At 41.3% G+C, this 13,369-nt stretch overlaps 1 protein-coding gene across 1 annotated transcript in view; it reads left to right on the top strand.

Annotated features, from left to right (window-relative positions):
* Positions 1-13,369, top strand: part of LOC123982980 (sickle tail protein homolog) — a 111,920-nt gene that overhangs the window by 1,325 nt on the left and 97,226 nt on the right. The window lies entirely within an intron of this gene.

Raw genomic sequence — 13,369 nt, 5'->3', positions numbered from 1 at the left:
CAGTAAGTCAATAATACGCAAAGGGGCAGCAGGGTGAAAAGGGCTGATGTTGGCAGTTCAAGCTCAGGTTGTATGGGAGGCATGCTGGGTTGGTGTGTGGCAGGACAGAAAGGCAGCTTCAGCAGCAAAGACACATTCTGACTCAGCCCATCCGTTTCTCCTGCTGCCCAGATGCAAGTGACAGCCGGGGTCAAGTTTCATGTCTCTTCTCTTTCTCTCTCTCTCCGATGGACACACTCACAAAAACACACACAACGCTTAACAATTCTTTGTTCAAGGCTCAGGGATAGATCGCCAAGTTTTAATACTCATTCACTCATCATGTTAGATACGTGAAATACAAAAGAGTACCTGTGTGGCAACACAACAGTGGCTCATCCATCACTTCATTCATTTTCAGACTGCTAAAACAGCTAATGGTTTTAGCGTCACCTTGAGGGAGTATCTATATCAGATCTGAAGAGGGAAGCCAGGCCTGATAGAGCACTTTTGGTGGTGCTGTTCATTTTACTTGAGTTCTATGTAACATCTATGCTGTGACATTTTAGAAGAGACATGGTCATTGTTGTGGCGCTTCCACACTGGACTTCTGTCTCGAACAATGTACTGCAGTACTGTGACAGAGTTAGGGTGTCTGTAGCCATGGTGGCAGTCGCTGCACATGGGAACTACCAACTTTTCGTCGCTGGCACGGAAAAACACATTTGTTTCTTTGTGCAAGAGGAGTAGGTTTCCCAGGAAAGTAAAACAAAAGTAAAGGCTTCCACGAACAGGTTATATGTCTAATTTTGTGATGTGCCCGTTGCATAGCAGCAAAAGCAGGAGGATTAGATACAAGTGTGACAGATAATTGCTTTAACCTTTCCTGCCTCAGTCTGCATTAAAAGCTGTTTTGTAGAATTATGGAGACAGAGTAGTTGTGAGCAATAATGCCTGTTTCTTAGTTATTCTCACCTGGTGGTGCTGGGGGCCCTAGTTGCCATCATCATAACTTGCAGTCTACTTTAGATTTTACATTTAGATATAGGAATTGAGATTAGTTGTTGCACCTTCTTACAGTGAGGTGGACATAGGCTTTATACATGTGTTCTTTGCTTTGAGAATGGCTGTAGAGCTGCACATTCATTGAGTAAAAACAGTCATGCGTCTTTCAGCAAGCTGCTTTACTTCCCAGACAGCTGCACTCTGAGCCATGACGTTCATCATCTCAGGTTTTCAGCGATATGTGAAGATTCTATCAACAGTTTCTGGAGGAAGGATAGGCTGTCTTGATTGGGTGGCTGAACGAAGATGTTGCCCATCAGTCTGGTATCTCATATTCTCATGAAGAGAGGGTGGAGCAATTTAACAACCAACCCAATCACTAACTTGATCTTAACAGGGAACATCTTAAAGCTCTCCTTGGTTTGCTCTCTGCCAAGACGTTCTGTTAACTGATGTTGTTAGTATTGTTCATTCCACAGGCCTTTCTCCATTAATTCAAGTCTGTCATGTCTCTTTGTGCATGAGCCAATTTAATCAAATAGACTTGTTGTGAGTCCAAGTTTTCTCATTAATTCCACGGCACTTTTTCAGTCTCACTTTCAAGAGCCATCTGCTTCTAGACTATCATACCACAGTGAGATGGGACGTCACTTTCCTTTATACACATGCATTGTCTATGTATCAGATAATGTGATAAGAGATAATTTGACAATGAAAATGTTTGTGTAGATATCTTTTGGCATTTTTGTCTGCAAATTGTACGCACATAAGGTAATAGGGAATAAAAGGACACCTGATTTAGAAGTGTGACCTTCAAGCAGAAGAGAATAATTGAACGTAATGATGGAATACACTTGAGAATAAAGAATAAGAAATATGTTTAAGCACTCAAACTCATTTATTGTGGTCAGTATCTAATTCCAAGCATTCTGTGTGGTATTGAGAAGGATTGACTGGGAGTGTCAGCTCACACCTGTCCAATGAGCAGCTCTAGTGCCCTCTCATCTGAATGCTGCAATAAATTTGATATTTGCACACGTTATTTATGATGACATTTTCACCGCACAGCAACACATAAAAAAACTTGTTTGTGCAACACTTCTGCTCTGCTCTAGTTAGAACGTGTGAATATTTACAGATTGCAGCTTTCAAGTAACACAGCTGGGTGGTATCTTGGGTGTTTTTAAAAATGAATGATATTTGCATATTCAAATGCAATACCTTGCCTGACCTTCCTTTATGAGAAGATCATGAAGTGCTATACAAGACAAGAATCGAAACAAAGCTAATGAACGAACAGCCTATCAAAATGACTCCATCAGCTTATCACTTATCAGTGTCCCTTTGTCAGGATGTTCAGGAGAAACAACAAACATGGCTGCATGCTATCATACTCTTAGTCCCTGTGTGATTGTGAAATGGCAAATTATGTGTTGGAATGATAATCACAGAAAAGGCGTTTTTAACACCTCAGGAATGCACATGGTTTCTGTGCCGGTGTCAGGCTTTAGAAACCAGGGCCTGTTTTCCCAGCTTATAATTCTCCGTGAAAACAAATCAAGTGGTCGTGAAGGTGAGCATAAAGCACGGCCTTAATTTCCTATGACATATTTTCTATACATAGTTCACTCACTGCTATTAATGTCATGTTCTTAGTGAGTTTCTGTCCGCTCGCGTAAGGTGCGAAATGCCATGTTTGGTAGGCTCTCTGTCCCATTGAAGATGCTGATCACATTGGATAGGCACTTGAGATGGTCCTCCTGGAAATAGCCAAGCCCCCTGAGACGCTCAACAGCTGTTTTCACAGCGGATTAAAAGCCTTTCCCTTAAGGGCTCTCAAGTTCCCGTAGAGTTTAAAACACAAAGATTTAAGGGTACTCTGTGGCCTTCTCTACCGAAGAGTAATATGCTGCTGTTGTTTTTCTAGCTTTAACTGGGGATGTCGCTCTCTGATAAAAGGCAGTAACCTTGAGTTGATATCCACTTTGTTTTTTGTTGCTCGAATGCTGAGCATACCTTCAGGCATGAGACTCCAGTAAATCACAGAGCCTGTCTGCATGAGGTCTGGTTGCAAAAATATTTGAATGTAATTATATTACCAATATTTTTTTCAGCTTTTATACATATTTATTGAAGCCAGTGTTGATTCATTATTTTACTGTAGTTTCTTTGTTGAGGCATTGAGTTTGTTGAGACTATTGAGCTAAAGGTCATTGTTGATAGTGAAAATGCAAATCAGAAAGCTTACAGACATTTCAGAAGAGCCTAATATACTGTAGAACCATCTTTTAAAATATATTAGTATGTGTTTAATCTCCGGCACTCACATTTCATCCATTTTCTGCTGACCTTTTCATGTCTTGTCAGGAACTTGATTCTCTATATTCGACTTTTAATGTTACTCATGAAGGCGAAAGCACTCGGCTATTTTTTGGCCTATTCTTGAAAAAACACTGCATACTATTTTCTTCTGACATTTTGTTCCTTCATCAAACATTTGGGAGAAAGGAGAGTTAACATAAAGGTCGTTCTCGAGAAATGAAGGCAAAGGAGGATGGTATTTGGTAAGACCAACAAAAAAGATGAAACATCACAGAAATTTGCATTAAGAGTGTAACATACTGTACAGTATATGGTATCATGGGCTAGAATTACTCCTGGTTGAGTCATCATCTCTGTCTCAATGAATGGCTATACTCTGTGTGCCTAATGAATTATCCACCCTCTCCTGACCTCTCTGTCTCTTCAGCAGCGGGATGCCGGCCCTATGTGGAGCAGAGACAGATGTTTTCCTCGTCTTTTATTCAGTTTTTTTCTAATTGATTCCCCCTTATGAGTTCCTTCCTGAAGAGGACACGCTGAAGTATCTGCAAAACTGCAAAGTAAAGCAATGCATGATGTCAGTGCAGACTTTCACCACCTCTTATGTGAAGAACAGGGAGATAATGAAGTTCACCTGTTCGGCAGCAACAAGTGACAGCCCTCTCAGCACCAGGCACTTAAAGCTTCTTATTTGCTGCTGCAGCTGAGCTGGAACTCACTCACAGTGCCCGTAGACACCACAGCGTCGCCCTTCCCACCGCTGCTCTTTTGAAATCAGCTGAGGAGTAAACAAACACTTCTGTCTTGTTTATAGTCATCTCAAGTCTGGAAGCATCTAAGGCCTGATAATACACAGACGGGAATGTACACTGTTAAAATGATGACTCCCAAAGGGCGCCACAGCTCTCCGCACAGTAGTCACTCATCCCCCCCTGAGCAGTGGTCTTGAAATATCTGCACTACGTTATTGGTGATTAGAGACAATCTGGCTGTATTTCTGTGCTGTTGGGAGACAGGGTATAATAACATTCTCTGCATGCTCTTCGTGATCTCTAATGATGCGTGATGCCAGCCCCGATGACAATGTTTTTTTTAAACAAACAAAACATTGATTTGGACACAGATGAGTGAGAAGTCAAATAGCCTCTCTTTTGATGTTGCGGAGAGGTCATGTTCAAAGGAAAATATCAAATAGGTATGTAGGGGAGAAAATGAGACGTTTATGTGAGTGAGGTTGAGCGCTGATGCTTGATTTTTGTGTGTGTGGGGTAGGTACCTGATGATAATTAGGCTTATCTTAGGCTCATCTTCAAACTCCACGCTGACGACATTAAGTCTTTTATTTGCCAGCTGCGATTTTAATGACTTTACAAGTCGATCAAAAGATCTGGGTCACTGCCACAGAGGTCGGCCCAGACAAACACACACTTTAACAAAAGAACTCCTGTGTCTGCAGTCCTCATTGTCATCATCGTGAAAGACATTTTTAAACTCTTTTTTTTTTTTTTCACATTAAAGGAATACTTCAACATTTTGGGACTGACACGTATTTGCTTTGTTGGTAAGAAATAAATGAGAAGATCGATGCCGCTCCTACAACTGGACAGTAAATATGAGGCTACAGCCAGCAGCTGATTAGCTTAGGTCAGCATAAAGAAAACAGTTAGCCTTACCTTTCTAAAGCTCACTAATTAACACGTTATGTCTTGTTAGTTTAATCCGTACCAAAAAGAAAAGTGTAAAAACAACAATTTGTGGTCTTACGCGGAGTTATGTGTGGAACTATTTCTTGGGCAGGGGCAGAGACTTCCTGGGGTGGCAACCTCATGGTGACGACAAGACTCTTGGCAAGAAAGCGTATACTTGTAGTTCCCAAAATGTCACACTATTTCTTTAAGTTGTAAGAAATGTGTATAATCACTGCAACATCCTCTGTGTGTGTGTGTGTGTGTGTGTGTGTGTGTATTAATTATCATGTGTAAGCCTCATCCTTATCTTGTTTTACCATTCAGTAATATTTTTTGATAAATATGTGTTGCTTACACACTATACACAGATATATATACAGTGTATATGTACAGTGTATATGTACATTACAACCAACACTCCTTAGACAGAACATAATTGATAAAGGCATGAGAAACACACAACAAGCACACTTGAACACACTTGAACACACTTTCTCTGTAACACTGTATGTTAAACCCCCCCTCCTTATTCTAAGTGATTTCTGCTCACTTTGCTCAAAACAAGCCATCAACACCACTCATTTAACATTCCAAACATTTTGCTTCAGTATCTAATTTGATAACTAAGCTTGTGGATGGGAAAAGAATCCACTCCCAGTCAATAACCGCAAGCCGCTCCTGTCAATGTGATAAATGGGAGGTTCAGTGCAAGGATACAAGTGGGTGTTTATAAGTGGAAGGGACGCCACTGATTGGGTGCGGTCACAGCAAGAGTCTGTGGGAGGAAAACATATATCGAGAAATTGCTGAGGAGTTCTGTGATGACACTACAGCACGTATTAGCAGCTACCTTTTCTCCCAGAACTGATGAAAAACAGCTTCAGCTGCAGTCACACAGAAATGATCCATTCCAACTGGTCGCAACTTCTATTTTTGATGATGAGCGAGAATAATGAGTGGCAGAACAAGCAGCGACCTATTGCTTTATCAGCAAACTTATTCTGAAAAAATTTATCAGCAACGTTCCCTATGTGAAAAATGAGGAAGTGAATGCAGGCATTGCTGTGTGCAGGAAATTCTTTGGCACTTCCTGTGAATTCTAAGGTCAAGTTGGGCTAATCCACTTTTCTCCCTGGAAAGTCTATGAAATACAAGTATGCCAATAAGTGTGGTGCTGGCATCAGCAAATGGCTGTTGATCCTTTGATCCGAACTGTAATCTGAAGACAAAATATTTTTTTCATTAAGAGCCTTTTCTTTTATATTGATCCATCCACCACATTTAAATCCAACCATTCTCTGGTATGGTCAGTCTTCTTGATTTGAAGAATGAATAAGGCACTTACAGAAATATGCTTTCTTCTCATTTTGTTTGCAGAAATATTACCAATTAGAAATGAAAAATATATTTGAACCACTACCTAAAGTCTATTCTTTGTTAAGATTTATTACTGTGATGATTTTGTCACATTGTCTATTTCCCCAGTCCGTCGCAGCTTAAAATACTTTTCACTTTAGCTTATCAGGGCTCTTACAGCTGCTGTGGCAGAAGTGAGACTCAGTGATATTTAACAATCAAATATGATGTGCCGCCTGTTATGTATGTCAAGCTGAATGCCGTGATGATGCAGACTTGGCTGTCAGGAGCCACTGCAAAGGCCAGCAGTTGTGTAAGAGATTTAATGGACGAGCCTGGCAATCTAAAGAGGGGGCAGCAATCATCAGACCTTTTGGCAAGGTCAGCAAGGTCCTTTATTCTCTGCTTCTCTTGTTCAGTCACTCTGTTTGCCTAAAAAATACCTCAAGACGCTGTGCTTTGTGGTTTTGTCCATCAGAAAATGCTTCAAATAGTCTTGTGTTATGATTTATAGAGCTCATGTTGCCAATAGGTTATGTGCACAATTAATAAAACAATGGCTTATGATATATTATTTCAGTTTGTTAAGTAGTAGCGTTGGTTTTCTTCTGCTATCTCCTGTTGAACTGCCACTTCTAACCACAGCATACCTGCTTGTAATCTTAAATAATGACAGACAGATGCATGTGTTTGTGGGTACATTTGTGCATGTGTCCATTAGTGGGTACGTATGAGCATCCTGCATGGATCTGCAGTTTGTTGAATGTTTTTGCACTTTGCTGACTCTTAAGCCTTTGGGTGTTTCAAGCTTTCTTTGGGGGTTCATGTCCCAGCACGGCCAGACGAAAGAGGAGTCGTGTGTGTGTTTGATGCCTGCTGTGTCGATGATAGAAACAGCCCCTTCAGTCATCTTGTGCTGTCGTGACTTGACTCTGTCCAGCTGTACATTTTGGACCACCAGGGTAGAATGTATAGAATGTATACTAAGCATTAAATTCTCCTTAAAGTGCAGCCAAGCATGCACTTAAAGTTTATTATATACGTCTCTTGAGAACAGCATCCATTTGTACAGGGAGTTGACAGCCTCTGCTAATCAGGACTTTAATAGTATAACATAGTATAACTCCAGAAAAAGGGATTTTTTTTTCTATTACTGGTGTCTGTTTTCTCCTTGTTGGTCCTCCTGTTGTTTTCTCATAAAGGCCAAATCATCCTTCACTGTAAAAAAACAAAAAACAAAAAACAAAAACAAAAAAAGATTATAGATAAAAAAAATTTTATCTTCAACTCAAAGCTGTGCTAGTCAATATTTTCACAATAACAATAGATCAAAAGACTATGGGCCGGATTTACTAACATACCGAATAAAATGTACTAAATTGCATGTGCATTCTAAAATATTGCACATGTAATTGTAGTACCTGTCATGGGTGATTAACTTAGAAGTATTGCGTAGATGACAACAGGTGCAAACACAATGGAGGTGGCAGTATTTAAATGAGGGTTTTGCGATGGTTTCCGCCATTGAGAGTCGGGAGGGAAAGCAGCTGTGTAAAAACCTATTTCATTTAGTGCGTCCCGAGTATGTAGAAATCGTATGTACCTGCCCATCCTGCCTAAGATTGCAGTAAGTACTTGGGACATCACACCTGGAAAAACTGCTTTGGGAAACCCCAGCATAAACAGCTACAGTATGCTGAAATGGCCCAGACGCAAGGAAGTGCCAGCAGATCGTGCTTCATTCAGCCAGAGGGAACAATCAACGACCGTCTGCACCATGCCCGGTCGCTCCGCGATCTCCTGTCCCTGTCCGCCCCATTCCCACTCTGATACCTACAGTGGGTTGTGTCACTATTACGACTGGCGCGCTGTGAACAGTAAACAGTGGTAAAGTGGGTGTCACTCATAGTGACCAACCCACGGAGGACAAGGAGCATATTACTCGTTCACTGTCACTGCTAGTTACCTGCTGGATGTGTAAACAAGCAAGTGTTTGCTAACATGTTAGTTTCCGTTGCCCCCAAGTAACCAAAAACCTCCCACAATTAATGCTGCTTTAACTTAATATAGGTTATCGATATCAATTCAAGTAGTTAACAGTTTTTTAGAACTTACCACTATTTGTATCCATATTTCCAAGCATGCCTTATTTAGAGCTAACTGTCTGGTCCCATAACTTGTGAAATAAGTCTCATGTATTTTCTCTGATAAAAATGAAAACAGACATAACTACGATAAAGATTAGTAAGCACTTCAGTCCCCAGTCATGTGCTTCTTATTTAACAGTCACGGAGAGTACCCTTAGATGTTCTACCTTCATATTAGAACTACCACTATACGAAGGTGGCTCTTACCCTCAGTGGAAGAGCTGAAAGAATTATGTGGCATATGAAGAACTGACCATGATACAACTTCAAAGTGAGAGGAGGGCAAAGCTGACGAGTGGCTCTTGCAAATATGACCAAACAGTTGTTGACTGAACTTATTGTGTGAAGTTTATGAAACAGATTGTTAATTAGTTTCGGAATACAACAAATAATTAACAAATTCTGAATAAACAATGTTTTGCACCAGCTCAGTTAGCTCCCAGTTTTAGGTCAGCAGGGAGACTGTTTTAACTTTAAATAGTTTTACAGTGTCTCTACAGCTGCTAGTTACCATTATCTACCCACAGCTGTCAGTTATCATCATCCACTACATTTTTCCTTCCAGCAGAAAGCGTGTTCAGCAGCAGCCAATCACTGAGTTGAGAATAAGTTGGCACAAACTTTCCATTGACCTTTTAGGACCTTAAAGTTCTCCAACCCTTGAGTCACCAAAGCCCCTGTGCCTGCCTCAGAACTTGACACTGAATGGCGTCGGGGAGTTTTAATATCATGGGGATTGTGGGTGCTCCTGACTGATAGAGGTTTGGGGTTGGTCTTTGATGTTCTTTGTGCTTCTTAATGAGGATCAGACTCTGGAGTTTTTGGCCAAAGCCCCCCCCCTTCCCTCTTCCACTCAGAGCAGAGGGACAGCAGAGATTGAAGGACCAGTTCTACCTCAAGAGAGGAAGATTTTTTCCCTCCTTTTCTCTTCCCTTCTACCCCTCCTCCCTCCCTCCTCCTCCCTCCTCCGTCCCCCCTCCTCCCTTCCCTTCTTTCTTTAATCAGCCTCTTCGGCACCCAGACCATCTCTGTGTCTCAGAGTGAGTTCATCGGTTCATTATGGAGGCCTTAGCCTCAGATGAATCGGGCCTGTGAAGTCTTTTCGTCAGCGCCATGGGGAAGCTGGAGGTGTGCTTAGGGAGACAGAGAGCACGACACAGCACAGGAAACACACCAAAGGGGGTCCAGTTCAGTGACGACTGGATGCGAACACTGAAACGTTTACAAACCTGTGACGAGGCAAAGGGTCAGGGCAAATGTCAGACAAGGGGTGCGCCAGACGAACCCCTGAACCCAGGTACTAAAATTGAAGGCCAATAAAAAACACATGTGCCAGTGCCCCAGTTAATTTGCCTTTCCTGTCGAAAAGACATATTTGAAGAAAGAACTCTGGTAAACAAAGACCCACTGTAGTGTCATTGCACTTTGGAGTTGCGTTCCCTGTCAGCAAGGCACAGCTGGGTCTTGGTGGACGTGACTGACTCTTGTCAAGCGAGACCTTGTACTGTGTCAGTCAGTAGTTGTGGAAACTTCTAAATGACACTCACAGAATCTTCTTCCATCTTTTTCCCAAAATGGGCCTCAGAATGATTAGATAAATGCCAGATGTTGCGGCATGAGAATACACTCATCCTACAGTAAAATTAGATATAATTCTCTGTTTCCCATAGGCTAGGCTGTCAACAATTGCCTGTAGCTATTTCTTTTGCAATTTATTACAATTAACCTCAAGCCAATGCTATTTATGACTGAGGAACTGGACTGTTAATTCATATTATTGCCATAGGGGAAAGCCATAAAATTTAAAGCTCATTATTCCTGCCGGAGCATATGGGCCATAGCATAATGAAATGAAGTGGAGCTAAAGAATCTGTTATCTTTTGTCTCAAAACCAGACCTGTGAAGCACGGCTTCATATCTCACACGCTAGTTCCTCGACCATTTCTTTTATTCATTCAGTCAGTCTTGCATTTTTTTCCCTCCATCATTAACAGCCTTTTAGCCCTGATTTATTTTTACACCACCCCTATTTTCAGCATCATATTGAATGCCCTCATGTGCCCTCCTGTGTGTCTTCATCACTTTGTGTCAGATGCTTATCTCTGTCCTGTGTTTGCCCAGGACTTGGCCTGTGCTGTTGGTTCAGCAGATTTCTGCTGCTGACTGAAGCCTTGTGTGTTTTTGTGGCTGTGCATGTGTGAATGCGTGCCTGCCTACTTGCATTGTTGTGTATAGTTGGAGGACTTCCTGTTGTGACATGGATGCTGGTGTTTGCTGTCACTGCAGTTCACATGTCACTTTGTTCCCCCTGTTGCTTATTTGCTACAGGGACTTTTGGAACCGCACACACAAAGAGCTGTAGCCTACACACTCGTTATCTCTTTTGTCTTAGGACTCCACCCCTCAATATCTCTCAACACACTTGTATTGTTTACTCTTATATTTTTGTGTAATATAGAGTTGGACCAATAAGTTGGCTGGGCTAATATTTTGGTCCTATCTAGATGAGCTTATTGCTGATACAGGTAGGAAGAAATTGTGGTACAGAAATGCCATAGATGTTTGACATAATCTAGAAACAGTAGCGCCTTTGCATAGTTTGTCCACCAGAGAGGACTGAGGAGGTAATATTTCCACTGTGAGAGGTTCCGGTCAGTATATATCTTGGTCACAATTATTTAATAAACAAATTTAAAGGCCTTTTTTTCCACAGTGAGCAATGTGGTCCTACATGAACACGCGGTTTTCTACTGAAGTTCAAACTGCTTTTTGTCTTTACAGTTTCTAACCCCCCACTCCAAGCCATTTTCAGCCCACTAGAGCACAGTACACTGTCACTTCTTTTAAACTCATCCACACAACCTTCCTCATGACGAAGAGTTTGGAAAAGCTTTCATATTTGTATGTCATCTCCTATCCCAGCACTTGACCAAGCCCCCTGCCTTCCAGTGGAGGAGCACAAGAGATGCCCAACGAGGAATGAAAGAATTTCCACATTAATGAAGATCTGTAGATCTTTGTCGCACGGCTGGCTGGCCTAATCTATCTTGCCTGTGCAGACACAGGTTATAAAGATTTAGAGATTAAATCAAGCTTTGAAATGAATTACTGGTTTTAATAGACCCTGTTAAATGGCAACACAGAATTCATTAGGGATGAGGTCATACTTTGAATAAACCTACATGAAGTACCATCGAGCCTTTACCTTTGAGTTTTAAGTGGCATATCGCCATGTGATCCACATAGTTCTACTCAGTCTGATTTAAAACATATGATATAATTATAATGATTGGTGCATTTGTGATGTTGAATGGAATGATATTCACCGGTGAAAGTATGCAAATTTATGGGGATGACATTCGGTCATTTGAAAGCTGTCAGCTTGATTTAGAGACTCGAGCCATGAAAAACCTCCAATGAAAATCTACTTTCTTGGCAAGCATGCTTACACACAGACATGCACGCATGCAGATATAGACACAGACACGTACAGAGCCTATACCCTGAAGACGCTTAGACAAATGGCATTTTCACATGTTAAAGGTCATGTAACGTGGCATAAATGTGGGCACTTTTGTGGTAGGAAGGGAGTCATCAGTATAAAACATCACTTACTTCAGGTTGAAGAACCTCCATTCACTGTTGAGGAATTTATGCTTGACCACATTAATGTTCTTATTATTCAGCCAGCAGATTCTTGGGCAGCATGTCTCAGAATGGAAGATACATTCTGTGCTGCATTTGACTTAAAAATATGTCTCTCATTCTAACCTTAATAGAAGAAGAATTAGGGATGTGCCATATGTAGGCCTATTGTCTACAATAATATTAGGGATGCACCGAATGTTCAGCCACCGAACTTAATCGGCCGAAAATAGCAAGAATAGCAGTTTCGGTGTTCGGCCTAATTAGTCTAAAGACCATTTAAATTTTACAGAACAATTATGTTGACATGTCGGTGTTCTGACAAGAGTCTATGGAGTCGCTCTGCCCTATCGAAAAATGCTACCTTATGTGTTCCCTTTTCCAATCCCACAAAGTTATAACTCTCACAGTATAATGACATATTCCATTTTTTGATTATATTATAACATCATTTCAGGGGTAGCGTATTCTGATGGACTAATATCCTCTATCAAATAATGCTCCCACCACAGAATCATTTTACCACTACTCACTCCATGTGTACTGTATGGAGATGGGGAGCATGTGGAAATACTATATTATGCCATCTTTATTTAAGATATCAGGGGTAGCATATTCTGATAGACTAATAATGATTGTTTTTTTTTTATGTTACTGACGATTAGCCACTTTCTCGCCGGCATTCCCAACAGCAAGGTTGCACAGATTTATGGGCGTGGAAACAAACCACGCTTGTGGGTCATACGCATGCGCAGAACCCCTAAGTAGCTCATCTCGATAAGTAGCATCAGGGCCGTTAACGTGCCCTGGTTAGCATAAATCGACAGAACAGATGTTCTGTGTGGAAGCATTTTAAAGTGTATGAGAAAAACGCAAAAATCGCCGTTTGCAGACACTGTTCTGCTGGATTGTCTCGTAGCACATCCACACCATCTGTGTCTGACTTCTTAGAAAAGGCAACAAACGATCTGACCCGCTCTGACTGTTTCTGTCACTCGTTTCTGAGAAGACGATTAAGATAGCCGCACCTAAATTTGGAGTGCACACGTATTCAAGCCTTTACGGTAACTGAAACGGACCTGTGCGAGCTGACAGGCAGGTCAGCGACTTTATCCTGTCAGTTTCTCTCTTTACAAAGACAAGTATGAGAGTCCTACCTGAAGAGAGGCTATTAAGTCTTCATGTTGCGCGATATGAGGAACACTTACAACATTATTTCACAAACTG

Source organism: Micropterus dolomieu, linkage group LG01, assembly GCF_021292245.1.
Source record: "Micropterus dolomieu isolate WLL.071019.BEF.003 ecotype Adirondacks linkage group LG01, ASM2129224v1, whole genome shotgun sequence".
NCBI classification, from domain to species: Eukaryota; Metazoa; Chordata; class Actinopteri; order Centrarchiformes; family Centrarchidae; genus Micropterus; species Micropterus dolomieu.
The sequence above is the reverse complement of the archived record's forward strand: the minus strand, read 5'-3'. Positions and strand labels throughout refer to the sequence as shown.